General features: G+C 37.5%; 1 protein-coding gene across 7 annotated transcripts in view; it reads right to left on the bottom strand.

Moving 5' to 3' along the window:
* Positions 1-14,136, bottom strand: part of ANK3 (ankyrin 3) — a 530,179-nt gene that overhangs the window by 406,361 nt on the left and 109,682 nt on the right. The gene's annotated exons all lie outside the window — the stretch shown is intronic.

Below are 14,136 nucleotides of genomic sequence, written 5' to 3'. Positions count from 1 at the left end.
GTGTAAATCTCATAGACTATATCTGGTACAGAGCAGAGATTCCGAAAATGCTAATTTCATCTTCTGATTCACAATACATTTGTAATAAAATAAATTCCTGCCTGACATACTGATTTGGAAATCTGAAATTTCAGCCTCCATTAAAGCTCCTGAGCACCTCAAGTGTCATCCAAGTGTTTTCCCAGCTACAATCTCTCTATCACTCCTACCACCTGAAATGACCTATTCTGTGCTTTGAGAAACACGATGTATAAATGCTTATTAAAATCATTTTTCTGATGGGCCTTGACTGTGGTGGGGGAGGGGTAAAATGTGATATCAGATTTTGAACAATCAAAAGAGTAAAAAATTTGTATTAAAAACCAATAAAATAAAGGAAGACAGATTTACATTTGATAAACATTTACTACAGTTCTAAGGTTCTCCTCAGAGAGAAGTGAAGACAGTAACCAACCCTTTATAACACAGCAAAAAAGAGGTACAAATTTGGGGTGTAAGAGACTGTGCTGGCTGGCTGCCTGTTTGCTTGGTTTGTTTAGGTCCATGCAATGTTTTTTTAAAAGCATCAATTAGTTTTAATATTTCAATATCAAGAGATTTCACATAGAAATCTAGACTTCCAGGTGTTCTTAAACAATTGCTAAAAATGGCAACCAGGTCCAATTTATTCATTTGCATTACTTCTCGGGCTCTTTAATCATGTGAACTTGCCACCCTCTGGTTCCAAGCAAGCTTTCTCCAGAAAAGCCTTTTCAGATGACCGAGTCATACACCATAGCACAAAACACACCCATAAGCCTGTGTCCTTACTGGTCTTAGGTTATTCTTTGTTGTTTACATCTATTACCCTTTCAAACTACATCACTCGGAGCTCTTCCTCTAAGTAAAATTCTGCAGTCATCTTTGGGTGAGATCATGGTGTCCCAGGAGCAGGGACAGGGCGGGGCCCTTGGAGCCAGCACAGTGCGTTTTACCATGAGTTCAGGAACCCGTGGGTGATTCTGCCCGGCTGCAAACTGGTGGCGGCTCAAGGAGAGTCCTCAAGCGCTAAATCCTAAGCCTTTCTTCCTTGGAGTATCTTTCTGCAAACAATACCTGCTTACTGCTGACCAACTCGAGGACCATGAAGCCAAAAACTGCAATGACATGAGACTTTATAGTTCAACCAAAGGGAGTAAATGAAATTTTAAAGTACACAAGCCAACAAACACCATGAACTTCATTAAAAAAATCCATACCCAATAGATGCTCACATCTTCCATGATATGTGTCAAGGTGCATTCCAATGTGGATTTTCTCCTACATCGGTTTATTAGTAAATTTATTTTCCTGATCAAATCAACCATACTTTACCATCTCTCTTCATTATACTACCTGATAATTAGTTTTCATAATTACTGCACACTTTTATAAGTTATATGTTATGATATCATATAATACACTTGTATCATGTATATTATAAGAGATTCAGGGAAAAATTACAGGGGGAAAGAAAATACCAAATAGCTCTTAAGTTGATTCTCTAATCAAGAATATTTCCAACTTCTGCCCTGGCTGGGTGGTTCAGCTGGTTGGAGCATTGTCCAGTACACCAAAAGATTGTAGGTTCAATTCCCAACTGATCGATATTTCTCTCTCATCTCTCTCTATCTCTATCTCTCTCTCTCTCTCTCTTCACCCCCCTCTCTCTCTCCCTTCCTCTCTTTCTAAAATTAATAAAAACATATCCTCAGGTGAGGACTTAAAAAAAAAGAATATTTCCAACTTTTCAATTTTGTCTTTCTTTCATTTTTAAATAGGACCTGAGTCCAAAATTCTTACAGAAGTGGGTAGGATATAAAAAAAAGGTGATAAGGAAATAAATTATGACATCTTCTAATTATAAATAAATTTAAAGCAAGAAATTTTAAGGAGGTCACATTTTATTGGAATATATACTCTTAGAATTGAAATTATAAAAATTTTCTAGTTATAAATAAGTTTAAAGCAAGAAAAAATTGAAAAGCATTCCGGTATAAGAGCTACATTGCATTTTGAATGGCTTTCCTGAAGAGTTATTTCTAAATCTACGTGGTAATATTAGTTTTGCCCAGTGGACAGTGGAATAAGTTAACTAATTGCACATTTTCATGAGATTAGGTACCATCAAAAAAAAAAAAAAAGAAAGAAAGAAAAACCTACCCCACTAAAAGAAATACAGGAGCTGAATACCTCTGGAATTTTCCTGTTTCTTCTGTAAAGATCATGTGACCCATAAGCAAATACCTTTCCAATACTTTTTTCTGCAGTGTCTACCACAGAGCAAAGCAGTTAATACTTGTTTATTTGGATGTAAACCTTCTTCTTATTACAATCCCATATTCAGTAGCTCTTAAGGGAAACTCTCAGTGGTGCAGCTCACCTGGTTTTGCCCAAAAAAGCTGACCAAAAATAGTGGCTACAGTTGTCAGTCACAGGCCACCTGGTTCAAAAACCTCTCTGTAACACTGCCCAGAGGCATCCTCTCACTCTGGATGTTAAAACAGGAACAGCTGAGAATGATTGAAGTTCCACTATGAAATGAGAATTATATACTATTTGCTCCACAGTGAAGTTAACCATAAACATACGCAGCATGGAGGGCGTCTGATATTTTAAGCCTCTAAATCACTTCTCTCTGGGAGAAACCTTAAGCCAGATGTGGCTAAATGCACCATCTATTTCTCTGGCCTTGTGAAAAGACCTGAGTTCATTTCATGCACTCTGCTGTGGGACAGTCAGTGTTGAGGGATATAACACACACTGAAAAGTCTTCTCAGGGCAGCCACTGTTGGAAGTTGATATTTCAAGTAAAAGTCCTCGTCAGGAATATTACCGCAATAACTTTAATTTTCTCCTATGTGCTAGGAGAGAGCTGCTGTCATTTGCTAAAAGCCCACGAGCGGCTCTTCTCTCTATTTGTATTAGGCCAAAGTCACTGTTCTTCTCCATAAACCCCTTCCCACCATCTCCATCTCTTTATATGAACACACACCAATTTTCACTGTATTTTACCCAGAAAACTAAGGAATAATATATCATGTGACCGGATAATAGGAGAGAAACATAAATACAACAAAAATCACACTATAAAAACCAATCAGAGGAAAACTTCCTGACAGTTCCTCAAAAGGTTTTATAATGTTTATAGAATTACTATATCACCAAACAATTCCACGCCTAGGTATAAACCCCAAAGAACTGGAAACAGATGTTCAAACTAAAACTTGTCCAGGAATGTTTGCTGTAGTCTGTTCACAGCAGCCGAAAGGTAGAACTATCCCAGTGACCTCGACAGAAGACTGGATAGGCAAAATGAGGACTATCCACACAATGGAATATTATTCAGTGAAAAAAAGGGAATAAAGCACTGAGACATGCAACAACATGGGTAAACACTGAAAATATGGCAAGCGAAAGAAACCAGACACAAAAAGACACATGCTGTATAAGCCATAAACTATTCATATGAAATATTCAGAAAAGGCAAATCGGTAAAAAGGCAAGCAGATTAGTGATTGTCAGGGGCTGGGGGAGGAGAGAGCCTGGAGTGACGGCTTAATGGGTGTCGGGTTTCCATTTGGGGTGATGAAAGGCTCTGCAACTAGATAGCGTTGATGGTTGCACAACACCGTAAATGTCGTTAATGCCACGGAATTGCACTTTAAAATGGTTACAAATTTTATGCTATGAGAGTTTTAGTGCAGTAATAAAAAAGGTCAAAGATGTAAACAATGGACAAATTGTTTCTGAAGGGACTTCTATGAAAACACCCAGTAATGAAAGAGACCAAGGACTTACTTTGCCATTAAGTAAGGTGTTCTTTCTAAAACTACTTTAAATCCCATGCTTTAAATTCAGAATGTTTCGTGTGGTGGTATTGTTAAATATAATAACAGAATGGCAATTGAGATTCTACTAGAAAGGGGGAAATATTAGCAAAGATTCTTTGTTTTCTCTATACTTCAATTATAAAAATGCAAGAACTGGAATGCACATTAGTAAATAAGGTGACTGTATTGTTAGAGAGAAAAGAATGTCAGAAAAGAGATGTTGAATAGAAGATGACAGCTACAAAGAGGAGGTTCTCTTGGGCCTCTGTCCCCCTTCAGCAAACACACAGCACTGCCCCAAATCTCACCTACTGCACTATTGCTTTGAAAATGTGAATTCAATATTGTTGGTAGAAAGTAGTGTCTTAAAACCCCTAAGTGTCATATCAACTGGTTCAACTACATTTCAGAGATTAGAAAATGTGGCGTTTCAGTTCAATATCACACAGGTAGACTCACTAAACCTTTTCTATATTTTTATCTATTTTGTCATAAATGTTTTCAATGTAAATATCAGCTGATTTTGAATCAGATGTTCCTTCTACCACACCGCCTCTGGCTGCCCTTACACCAGAGCCAAGAAGAAAACCCACAATGCGTCGTTGTTTCTGTATCACTCTGTTCCACCTCATCCTGAATTATTAAGTAAAATACAGAGTGAAATGATTTTTTAGAGCACAAATGCAAGAGTGAAACATACACTATTATGCTAATATACTAATGTTAATAGTCCAAGTCCTGCCTGGCAGGTACCGTAAGAAGTTAACATTACACAAATATATAATAAGCTATCTCTGCCAATTTTTATGATTATAATGCAGTATGTTCCATAAATTTGTTTCTAAATCAAAATTTTACTAGAGATAAATACGTAATTTTCTAAAACAATTCAAAAGATAACTTCACAGACTGTTGTATTTGGAATATGAATTTTTAAATTCCTAATTAAAAAGGAAGGAAGTCAACATTACACATTAATTTTACCACCATGGAACAAGATATTCTGATTTGTAAAGAAGGAAAGAGAGCAAGTGTCATATTCAAATGATACACAAAAACTCTGATTCCGGTAGACAGTGAACTGTAATTATATCCTCAAATTTTTCTTTCCTTCACAGGTAATAAGTAGTACCAAAACGAATCTTAACCAATGTTTTCAACAATTTTAACAGCTACTCTATACTTTGTGCCCATTTTTGTTTTGGCCAAGAGCTGTGTTAGCCACTTAACATACACTATTTCTTATCTTCACACTAAACATCTTCATAAGCAAAATACCCCCATTTTACAGCCTGGGAAACTTGGGCTTAGAAAATTTAAGTCACTTGACTAACTTTGAATTAACAAGGATTCAGACTGTGGTGTATATGATTCCTTTTTCTGCTCCTGCCAGTTCACCATGCAGATGACCTTCCTTTGACCAAAGTCCATGAATTTTAGGAGAACCTCTACTTTAAAGATTACAGAAAAGTTTTAAAAGTAGAAGATAAAAGGCATATGTTGACCCATTAATTCAATGCAGCTACATTAGTACATACATCTATTTTCTAAAGACAAAACTGTAACTGCCATATATATCATTTATACAAAGCACTGTATACCATGGGGCCTAGAGTTTACCTCCTAAAAGACCTTTAGTATAGAGAGAAGGGATTAGTTTAAAAGCATTTGATCAGATGGACTACTTAGAGAAAATCAGTCATTAATTTAAGCAATTAAAATTAATGTTTTGTAGTTTTTATACTGATAACATAGAGGACCTTCTTTCATTTTTAGAGCTTTGCTTTAAAAATCCCCCAAATTACCAAAATGCTATGAAAGACAGTGAAAACTTCTCAAGTACTAATGTGTTGCTCCAAGTTACCAATAGCTATTTCATCAGAAACCATATCTAGCAAATTTTACCAAAAAGAAAGAAAGAAAAAATGATGGAATCATGGAACCTCCTCTCCCTATTCTAATTTCATAAATTCCCTGTCCATTTTTTTTTCCTAATTCTAAGACATAAAGAACATTGGAGGAAGATGAGCCCTGCTAAATAGGCCAGAACAGAGAACTGGGAATATCTGAAGTCAAGCTGTTCCCTGTGCTTCTCTATTTGTCCAAAACAACAGATTGAGTGAAATAACCCCACATGTACAGCAGGAGGCAACCCATTCAGTTTCTGATAAACATCTCTGGGGGGGCAACAGGGTGGGAAGGTATAAAATCCGAACTGTGGCTGCTTCTGTTTTTAAAAAGAGACTTTGAAGTTATTCATAAAAACATTGTGGGCAAAAGTAGGTTTACAGTTGTTCATATGTAAAATACTACAATAATTAGTAAATAAGAATAAACTCTGTTGCAGGTACTCACAACTGTAAAGCTACTTTTACCTCACCCTGTATTTAATGGAATACATGATTCACTTAATTGCCTGCAATTACATACAAAATCTTTTTCATTACTATTCAGACTGCTGTGGCTCAACTCCTGTGTTTTGATGTTTGTTCTATGTTAAAATGAGCTAGGTTAAAAATGGTGAAACCGTGAGCTAAGATAACATGCTAATGTTCCAAAGAGATTTTTTTAGTGGTGAAATCACTGCATGTAAAGACTGAATACACCAGTATCATGAAAATAACAAAGGAAACTTACACAATGTTCCCAAATAAATTATCTAGAGGTTAAGCTCTGTCAATGAATTAGCTTGGTTTGCTATAATTACTGTTTAATTTTTCATTAAGTACCCACAAAATGCTGACATCAATTATGACACAATGCTTGGAATTATCGAGCCTATATTTTAAGACAATGTATATTTCATTGGCTGCATATATTTTATTCACAAAAATTATTGTGCACAAACATTCAGTTTCTACTGTGTGTCTTTATTTCATATTTCTAATTTATCAAGTAGACTGTGTATGAGGGGGAAAGTAATTGTTAATTAGAGGCTTAAGAGATGTGCATTTCTGCAAGAAGTTTTTAAATTCCTCACTATACTTAATAAGTAGCACTGAAGGGAAAGTGAAAAGTAGAATAAAAGTTCATTATTCTCACAAGTTCACTGGGTATTATACAGTTCAGATACCATGTATCCCCAACTGAATCCCTAAAATATTGTTTCCTACCCTTAAAACTCACAAAATATTGACAGAATTCTGAGAGGAAAAAGACATTTGAGATCTGTGTGTAGAAATCTTCAAAGTTCATGCCAACTGGGAGAGTCTATTAAAGTGATGTTGAAACTTCCTCAGGACCCAAACATCGCAGGGCCTTTTCCCAAGCTGTTTCTTCTGTGTAAAATGTCATCTTTCCAGCGCTGACCACGCTCTTGTTGTGCCTCAAAGGTCACCTTTTCAGGGAGGCTTTTCTGCCACCCTAGCTCTAGGAGATGCCCCTTCTATGAGCTCTAGTCTTTCTCCATTACAGCAGTCTCTTGTGGAATTTTTATGTTGACTTATTGCTAGATATCCACTTTGTATTTTTATTGTCTCTTTTGGTCCTTGATAAATCCCTTGTACCCAGAATAGTAAGTGCTCAAAAAATATTTGTTGAAAGAATAAATGGTATTGAGGCAGAACCAAAATGATGAACAAATCCATTAAATAACTTTGCATGATTATACTTTACTTTAAAACACACACATACACACACACACACCCTATCTCATCCGTTGTGAAATACATAATTTAAAAGTCTAGTGAGTTGGGAGTGAAGGATGAGAATTCTGAGGCTGTCTATACAGGCAGCAAGCATTTAACAAACTACTTAATTATGTTCTGAGTTTCATAATCTAAACTGTAATAATAGTAATGAAACATCTTAAACAGCATGATTTAAATATGCTTTGTTCCTATTACTTCCTTGGTTTTGGCAGGACCAATGGATTTCAATGACTAATACTATAAAATTAATAAAGGAAGAGAGAAACTTCTAGCTTTTAAGCTATTAAATAGCCACGTAATGAATTATTTTATGTTTATAATTTTGTGTAACAGAGAGAAAAAATACAATAAAAAGTTTTTAAAATAAGTTATATAAAAATATACCCATAAACGCGAATTTTTATTTACGATAGATGACAGAGAAAGTAATTTTATGTGCTAATTGTAGAAAATTAATTACCCTTCATGAGATTAACATTTTCTTGGCAGTTAGGCACAATGATTCATTCAAATGATAATTTCCCCAAGGTTTCTGTTTTCTTTCAAAAAATATATACCTGAGTTATTTTTGTGACCTCATCAAATGAACAACAAAAATTAAAAACTTCTAAACAATACATTAGGATCTTTTGATTTTTGGATAAGCCACAATTCACTACTTTAAAACAAACAAACCAGAAAGCCAGGCTTTATAAATATCATCTTCAAAACCACCCTGTCCAAATGTTCAGATTTATTACCAAGCAAACCAATATCTGTTAGAATGCTTCTGGAAATGATTTTTCCTACAGACTGAAAACTGCATTATGGACCTTGGATACAGCGCCTGACATTACAGAGCACCACTTGACCTGGAATTTATTAAAGGCAAAAACAAGCCCTCTCACCCCAGGCTAACCTTCAGTCACACTAGCTGGTCACCAGTCCCAGCTAAGAACTCAATATAGATTCATAATCCATTATCTGAAATTCTAGCAGCCAGAAAAGCTTTGGAACTCAGAACTTTTCAGATTTAGAAGGGTATATGCCAATATTATGGACATCTCCAGAAGTGCCTGGGGACAGCACTCCATGAGTAAAGAATTTTTACTTCTGCAACAAAACATAATTAAAACATAGTGTGTATACAAATATTCACACTAAGTAAAATAAATAAAGACTATAAATAGCTTCACATAAGGTCAGAACAGGTTTTGCTGCCCAATGAGTTCAGGCTGGGTCAGATTTTGCCGCCAAAGAAGTTTGGAAAAATAATCAGGTTTTGGTTAGGATTTTGGAATTATGGAGAGGGGATTTCAAAACGGTGGAATATCAGTGCCTCGCTTTAAAAGCCATGTTTAAAGTTCGTGCCACAAGACTGCTATACATTAAATAAACTTTTATCAAATTTCTTCTGCCGTTTTTTCTAACACATAATTTGAAGAAAATCTCAGGGTAAATCTGCCTCACTAAGTTTGATTTTTAAAAGGTAGTATTATGCTGAGAGTCTATTATTTATGAAATTCTGAAATCAAGAAGTAATCTCCCAGGATCTCTTAATCTATTTGATCTCTCCCTACAAAAAGAAAGTTCCAAACCCACGAACACCCTGTGAAAAGACAACATGTAAATTCACATACTAAAATAAGCAAACTCCAATACAAAATTCAAGAAAATACCATTACAATTATTGGAGGAGTCAAAACTACTGCTTCATGGACATCTAAACATAAGTGCCTATTAACTAGAAAAGCTGATTGCATTTGTAAGAGTAAGATTAACAACCAAGAGGAAGAATAACAGAGAATTTTAAAATCTTTAAATTTCTACCTATGTAAGACTTAGAGAAAAAGCACTTGACAGTGACGCATACAGAAAAACAGAAAAGTGTATAAAAGCCACTTGACCTGGAGCATCTCATTAGCCCCTCAGAAGTCCCAATGCGCTGGACGTGCGATCATGAGCAGTGAGTGACAATTTAAATAACTCATCCTGCTCACCAACAAAAGACTTTGAGAGGTTATCTGAGAGCAAAGTGAGCAATGTGAGCAGTGGACAAACACACAAGTGAAAATTAGAGGGCAACACATGTGGCGTGTGCTCAAGGTGCACCAGCACCATCATTTTACGAGGGCACCATGTGCTCCAGGCACCCTCCTCACAGTGCCTGGAACCAAAGAAGAACGCAACAGTGAAACCCCAGCACTTACAGACCGATGTCAACCCAATACATTTAACTTAAAAAAATTAAAAGAAAAGAAACTCCAGTAGCATTAGGAATATTGAATGAAAATCAGAAATGGACATTCATTGGACTCTCCCTTAAATAAAGAAATATACATTTGGGTAATTTAAGCTTTATCAGAGTATAAACAAGTACAGCTCTCACACATAAGGCAAGCATATGGGAACAGGGAGAGCCAGAGATATTAAGAGAGAGGAGAAAGGAGGGAGAGAGGGAAGAAGGGAGAGAGAGACAGTGGGGTGGGGAGAGAGGGCAGGAGGAAGGGAGGGATAGTAGGATGGGGAGGGAGGGAGGGAAGAGCAAAAGAAGTAAAGTCGACCCTCAGAAAAAACCACAAACTATCTTAAATAAAGTAACATATTTTGGATTCTTCAGATGAAAAAGGCAACTGAACTGAAATGGTGAAAATGCCTTTACTGAAGTTTCCTAGAAAATAAGCAAATTCACTGCTTTGGGACTCATAATCCAGCAGGGTAGAAATATCTAAGTATTTTTTCCCAATCTGCCACTAAAAAAAAAAATCACTGAATGAAACACTCAAGGGACCAAGTAATCACTGGCAATGAAACTATATGACATATATTCCTACCAGATGGACTGATGATGTAAAATAATGACCTAGTATCCCTACCAAATACTAGGGATGTTTTTCTGAAGGCGAATCTGATTTGGATGTTCATCTCCTCAAAGCCTTTTGTTGAGTGGCAGGACAAAAAAGAGATCTTTTGCTCAAACTCCTTGAGATGGTCCTGGTCTTTTTCTCCATTCTTGCATCCTGGCCATAATACATCTCTATACTCTACACTCCAACCACACAAAACAATGTTTAGGTTCCTGAGCGAACGAGGCTGCTTCAAATCTTTCTCATCCCACACTCTGGGTGTGGAAGGATCTGACCCTGGGGAACGCCTGGGAAACATATCCTTGTAGCATCAGGTCAAGCATGCCTTCCTCTGTAGATCCTTTAACATCACCCTCAAATGGAACATACCACTCTCTTCTCGCTGTCACTGATGGAGCTTGAATTCACCTTTATTTGGTACCCTGAATGCTTTCTGCATGAAATGGTTTACCATAGCTGGCTCTGGCCCAGGAACTGAAGGCTCTCCACTCCATAGCATCCGCTGAATAACTAAATTAATTGCAAGGACTTCAATCACCATCACATGTTTTATTAAGCATCTTTAAGTTGGGAACCTGGACAGCACACCCTTCTTTGGCTGCTCCTATGGACTAAATTGTATCCCTCCCCCAATTCATATGTTGAAGCCCTAACCCCAACTGTGAGTGTATTTAAGAGATGGAGCTTTTGGGGGTAGAGTTCAATGAGGTCATATGGGTGAGATCCTAATCTAAGAGGATCCAGTGGCCTTATAAGAGGAAGGGAAAGAGTTATTTTCCTCTCTCCACTTGCATATGCCGAGGAAAGGTCATATTAGCACACAGCGAGAAGGCAGCTATCTACAAGCCAGGAAGAGCTCTCCCCGGAGCCCAACCATGCTGGTACCCTGGTCTCAAACTGCCAGCCTCCAGAACTGTGAAAAAATAAATTTCTGTTGTTTAAGCTACCCAGTCTATGGTATTTTAAGCCACCCATCCTTAGCTATGAATCCAGATGCTAAATAAATACAATCATTAAGTGTCACTTTTTACACTTAAGTTTTGTTGGATTTTTATTTTACTCTTGTAATACCCCTAGTAGCAGTACCAGGTATATGAACCCCATTTTACAGATAGTTTGATTGCCCTTTCAAAGACAAGATAGCAAGTTAGAAGCAGGACTAGAGTAGAACAAGTCTCCTGACTTTTAGTAAGTCCTTCTTGTGTAACCAGAATAAGGAATGAGAAATAACTGCGAGACGTGGACATACACACACATCCTTTTCACATTCCAGAACAAGATACAGAAATTATTAGAAGAAAAACATTTCATAACATCAATTTGAATCCTTGTATTTCTGAGCAAAATACAAGATACTCACTATGTGCTAACAAAGGAATAACACAACTGTTCCATCACATTTACCTCACTGACTCCAATATTAAATACGTCTCATGAGAGACGTTATACCCAAATACCCTAAGCATGTGATCTATTCTGAAAACACGCAACACTCATACATAATTTTTTCTAAATCCTTAGCCAAGGATATTTTTTCCATTGCTTTTCAAAGAGTGGAAGGCGAGAGGGGGAGAGAGAGACAGACAGAGAAACCTCGATGTGAGAGAGACTCATCTATTGGTTGCCTCCCACATTCACAGACCAGAGCCAGGGATCAAGCCTGCAACCGAGGTATGTGCCCTTGACCAGAATCGAACCTGAAACCCTTCAGTCTGTGGGCTGACGCTCTAACCACTGAGCCAAATTGGCCAGGGCACCCATACATAATTTTTAAGGCAATTTTGAGATATATTCCTACACAAAAATAATCCCACACTTATTTTATATCAAAATAATTCCATGAATAACTAGAAAATGCTTAAAATACCTGGGGAGCTTGTTGCCACAGAATTTGGTAGGCTGCATAAATTCCCCACCAGTAATGCTTTCATTTGACCACACCCACCAATGCTGCATACAGTGTAGGTCATCTGGAAAGACCTTCTGAAATATTTGATTGGGAAGGACATGGAATACACACACCCATACATACACATACACAGATATATATAGATATGTGTGTATATCCAACAAAAATATTATATGCTTTATCTAATAAATATGGGAAGGAAAGGCCTATTAATTTAAAAGGTATCTCCTACTTGATATATATCTGCTCTAACACTGAAAATTATTGGTGTATTCTGGTGAGTGAATGGTAGAGATAATTCAATGAGATACATATTTAGTGTCAACTGCATACAAAGAGCATGCTGAGTGCCTCCTGATGTAGATACCAGTATGTTCGACGTGGACAAGAAAATAGAGCAGGTACATGATAACCTGAAAGAATTGGAATGTGTCAAGTGTCCTGACAGTATAAGGCGCTGTGTCACTCCAGAAGACTGACTGAATTCTACCTAGGGTGAATGGACAGATTGCAAGAGGGCAAGATCTGGGGTGGACCTTCACAGACTGGTAGAATTTCACCAAGCAGGCTGGCATAGAAATGCTTTTTTCCATGGACAAAGAACAAGCATCAGAACAAATAGATTCATTCATGGACTGATAAAAATTCACTCTGGATGGAGTCAGTTGTGAATGAAGTAAGTGGTAAAGGGGGAAAAGCCTGGGATGTGGGTGCAGGTTAGATTGTGAAGGGCCTCGAGCTCTGTGGTCAGGAATTTGGCTTTCACTGAGCAGGCAGTGGGGAGTTTGGAAGGTCATGGGGCACTGTGTGATGGTGAAGGATTTCACAAAGAGTACCCTAGCAGCAATTGGGAGAGTGTGGAATGGAAGGGAGAAGGGGTTCAAAGCAACTGACTCAGTATTGTGTTCTGCGTAGGATAACTTTATAGGAGGAGAAATGGAACACAGCTGGGGAAATTTCAAAGAAGAGAGGGAAAAAATGTCCATGTTAAAGAATTTCACATAAAAGCTCAGTGATTTACAGCCGACCCAGCCACTGCTCACTTTAATCTGGAATGCACTGTCGGGGCTCATGATGTCTGTCTGGGCTCCCCATGACACTCTGTGCAGAATCATGGTGGAGTCTGTCAGACACTTCAGGCCGTATCTCATCAGCATGAGCAAAGCTGACAGCTTTCCTTGAGACCAGCACCACTATGCCAGGCATGAAACAAATCGTTTGTGCTGTGCAACTGTGGCCTGCTCCCCTGGGAAATCAGAATTGCACCTTTACAACATCATCAGCCCCTGCCGAGACAATGTAGAAGAAGTCAAGGCTGACTTAAAGCCCGTCTACACAGCTTCACCGTCTGTGGGATGTTGAACCACTGCCCCAGAATGCTGGCTGTCCTCAGGGTCTGTTGATAGTGGCTCCTTTAAGAACACCATATTCAAATGAGTCTTCATAAATAATAAACAGATTTGAAAATATTTTTAAATGCTGACCATTCAATAAGTGGTGGAAACCTTTATCTTCTCTACTATGACCATCCATTCTCTATGTGTCCATTGACTGAGCATACATTACATTGGGTCAAGGAAGCATTTTCAAGAGTCACAATTACATATAATAGTCCTAGAAATTAAAATGTAATATCTGAAGATTTTGATTGTACATTAAAAAATATAGTACATATTTTCCTTAAGTAGCTATGAAATACATAGAACCCTATTTTAAGGATTTGTTTTCCTTTGTTACAGATACACAACTGTGTTTGCCATTGGTGGCACGCCCTGTGGAAGCCAGTCTAAACCACAATGAATAAAAAAGGCAAATGCCAGACCTAGGGAATTACCTCCCCCAACCCCATTTCAAAATGTATTAAAAAGTTAGGAGCACAT

Source organism: Miniopterus schreibersii (assembly GCF_964146895.1).
Source record: "Miniopterus schreibersii genome assembly, chromosome: 14".
In the NCBI taxonomy this organism is placed as follows: Eukaryota; Metazoa; Chordata; class Mammalia; order Chiroptera; family Miniopteridae; genus Miniopterus; species Miniopterus schreibersii.
The sequence above is the reverse complement of the archived record's forward strand: the minus strand, read 5'-3'. Positions and strand labels throughout refer to the sequence as shown.